Raw genomic sequence first — 3,814 nt, forward strand, 5'->3', positions numbered from 1 at the left:
TTTTTGAGCTAGAGTCTCACTCTGTTGCCAGGGCTAGAGTGCCGTGGCATCAGCCTAGCTCACAGCAACCTCAAACTCCTGGGCTCAAGAAATCCTACTGCCTCAGCCTCTTGAGTAGCTGGGATTACAGGCATGCGCCACCATGCCTGGCTAATTTTTTCTATATATTTTTAGTTGTCCAGTTAATATCTTTCTATTTTTAGTAGAGATGGGGTCTCGCTCTTGCTCAGGCTGGTCTTGAACTCCTGAGCTCAAACGATCCGCCCGCCTCGGCCTCCCACAGTGCTAGGATTACAGCACTGAGCAGTGAGCCACCATGCCCAGTCTTGAATATGCTTTAATGATGCTTTTACCTCCACCTCTCCACTGAAACTTCTCTTGCCCGGCTCACCCAAACCCTTCACATTGCTAACTCCAATGATTAACTTTCAGTCTGATCTTATCCTATAAGCAGCATTTGAGACAGTCAATCACTCCTTCCCTCCTTAAACACTTCCTTCCAGGCACCACACCCCTAGATTTTCCTTAGTGGCTCCTCTTAGTCTCTTATGCTGATTCCTCTTTATCCTTCAAATCTGTAATACTGTTGTGCCCCATGGCTCAGTCCTTGGACCTCTTCTCTTTCCTATATGCAGTTACTCCTTTGGAGATCTCATCCAGATATATATCTCTAGCCTGAATCTCTTCCTGAAGTTCAGACTCTTCTATCCTACCCAACGTCTCCACTGGGATACCTCAAACTTAACAAGTCTACGACGAGACACATTCTTCTCTGCATCCCTGTAAATGGCAACTGCTTTCTTCCAACTGCTTAGATAAATACCATCTGGCAGATGAATAGCCTGTCTGTGACTCTTTTCTCTTACACTGCTTATTCAATCTGTCTGCAACTCCCATCAGCTCTATTTTCCACCCTTCTCAGTATCTTCCCTGCTATGTGCTTGACCAAGCCATCATCATCTCTTTCCTGGATCTTAAAACAGTTTTATAGGACAGATTCTAGTCTCCCTGCTTCTGCTCTTGCCACCTTTCCCACTCCCACAGTCAAATCTTAACAGGCAACCAGAGTGACATTAATAAAACAAAACTATATCTTGTCATACCTCTGTGCAAAACTTTCCAGTGGCTTCCCATGTAACTCAGAGAAAAGCTAAAGTCCTCCAGTGGCCACTAAGGCTTGATGTTATGTGACTTCCATTGCCTTGTTAGTGTAATTTCTCACTATTCTCCAACTTGATCAATAAACTCCAGTCATACTGGCCTCCTCACCGTTCCATAAACACACCAGGAATGCTCCTCCTTCAGGGCCTTTACACCTGCCGTTCTCTTTCTATGGAAGAGAGACCCACCTTTACCAACTTTTATAAAATTGCAAGCCCCTCTCAATATGTCCTGATTTACTTTTTTCTCCTTGGCATTCACTGATATTTTATATATTTTATTTATTTATTTTGTCTGTAAGTTCCAACAAGGCAGGGATTTTTTTCTGTTTTATATGTTGCTACTGAGTTCCTAGTGCTTAAAGCAATGCCTGGCACAGAGTGGCTATGCAATATTTGTTGAATGAATTAAACATCATCAAGGTGGTATGATGTATCTAATTACAGCTATTGTGCAATGACTGTAATGATAGGGGTCTTTCCCCATGTTCCACAAGATTCTAAAGGGGGAGGGTGCTTCATTAATACAACTGCTACTCACACATTCCAAGTAATCCACAACTTGATTAGTTATACAAAGGAAAGGATAATCCTCTTATTGATGACAATGATTTCAAACTAGGTACCAGAGGATCAATAATGGACATAGAAATAAAAATTTTAAAAACAAAAAATAGAAAATGTGAATTAATAAATATTAGTTTACCTTTAAGAAGGGAATTACTTTAAGTAAGTAGATACGGGAAGCGAATCACTTGGACTTAATAATTCATTTGGGAACTTTGCTGTGAATTGCTTTCTCTGGGCTAATATAAAAGCTGAATGGCAGAAAATTAAATGCCCAGGATACCAAAGCAGGCACTTACCTGCTGACTATCCAGGCTGAGGCAAAGGTTTTTAGAAAGATTAAATTTGACTATGTCCTCACTTTTATCATGAATTAAGGATTCTCCTAGTCGTGTTTCTTGAAATTCAATATTAAAAGAGATAAGGATGTTAGACTGAACTACACAGCCTATCTTTATCTATTTGGAAACATAAACCTCAGCCTGTGAAGCATGTTTCTTACAATGGTTGGACACCATGACACATGACTAATGAAGAAGATACTAATAATTCATAAAATGTATTCAGTGTCAATCGTTTCAGATGTACACAGGTTCATAGTAAGCTTCCTGCAGTTTATTTTTTTTTTCCACTTTGAACTAAGTTCATTTTTTTATGTCCTATAAAAGGTTGATGGAACTCCTGAAAGCTGAAATAGCCATTACAATTGTTATCTTTCTGCTGTAGGTGTTTATAAAATATTGATTTAAATAAGAATCCTTCCGATGGTTTCTAAATTTAATAACACAACACAGGTACAGGTCAGTTTATTATTAAACCAAGGGACATGCATTTTAATTATCTGTGGCAAGGAAAGATTAATCTGTCTATTCTTTCTTGCTGCCTTCCAAGCAAGAGAATCTGCAAAAGGCCCCTTCTCTTGCTGAGCAGGCTGAAGACGTAGAGACATAAAGCAGAGCTGAGAGGCTGAGTTGGAGACAAATTGTGCCACTTACGCAAAGGCAGGGCAAGACCGGAGCCAGGCAGCAGGAAAGGCTGCTTGGGAAGAAGGTTCCAGGAAGAGGAACACCTAGCTGTTGGTAGTGTATAGAGGATTATGGGAAAAAGGAGAAATACAGAGGCTGCCATCCAGAAAAGAACTTTTGGGGGAAAGAAGGGAGGGAAGAGATGCTTAGATAAGTTTTTATGAAGTTTTGCCATATGGTGACATCACTCTTTTTCCAAAGGCTATTTTTCTAGTACACATCAAATGAACACCTAATTATTAAATTTTTTTAAGTTATAACCAACAACATTATTTCATATACAGACAAAATTATACAAGCAGTCCATCTAACACAGCATGGTCAATTTTGTGTGTGCAGCACAACTGTACGAAAGGCAGAATAATCCTCCGCAGCTACCTGCTCAAATTCTGGTTGGTGAACACTGTGGGATGGATCATGTTTTAGGATACATAATGGGAGATTTGTCATCGCTTTAATAATGTCTATTTTTTGGAAAAGCATTATGCTTTTTGAGTTTTAACTAATGAATCACGAAATGACCTGTACAGAAGAAGCCCTAGGAATGGAGAGAGTACTTATGAAGCTTAAATAATAAATCTTTCATGAATTGAACAAAGCTATCTAGTTTTGATGGGAATCAGAATTTTGACAAAGTCAGAATGGATCAGAGGAAGGACTTCCATTATTTCAGATTATGTGGCAATTTGGATCTTTTATTTCTTCATATAATTTTGATTTTCATGGAACTAGTTGGCATTAAAATTATCTCAAAGGCAAATTGTACTGTGAAAGTCTAATTGCTGGAACATTCCCCAAACCCTGAAGATTGGCAAACTCTGACTAAATGAAATGTTCAGTTAACATTATGACTAATTGCTTATTTTTTTAATTGCCTCTTGATATGAATAAATGCATATATTTTTTCTCATCCAAGCAAACTATTTACCTCTTTCTCCATTTGCAATCCTTCTGCTCTAATATTTCTTTCAAATACTTCTCTCTTTTCAGTCTGGGGGTTGGATTTTCTGTACACAAGAATGTAGTCAATTCGACACTTTCCGTCTCTAAAGTAAAGTCCAT

At 38.7% G+C, this 3,814-nt stretch overlaps 1 protein-coding gene across 3 annotated transcripts in view; it reads right to left on the reverse strand.

Annotated features, from left to right (window-relative positions):
- Positions 1 to 3,814, reverse strand: part of ANO4 (anoctamin 4) — a 405,605-nt gene that overhangs the window by 133,569 nt on the left and 268,222 nt on the right. The gene's annotated exons all lie outside the window — the stretch shown is intronic.

Source organism: Propithecus coquereli, unplaced genomic scaffold, assembly GCF_000956105.1.
Source record: "Propithecus coquereli isolate 6110/MARCELLA unplaced genomic scaffold, Pcoq_1.0 Scaffold85, whole genome shotgun sequence".
NCBI classification, from domain to species: domain Eukaryota; kingdom Metazoa; phylum Chordata; class Mammalia; order Primates; family Indriidae; genus Propithecus; species Propithecus coquereli.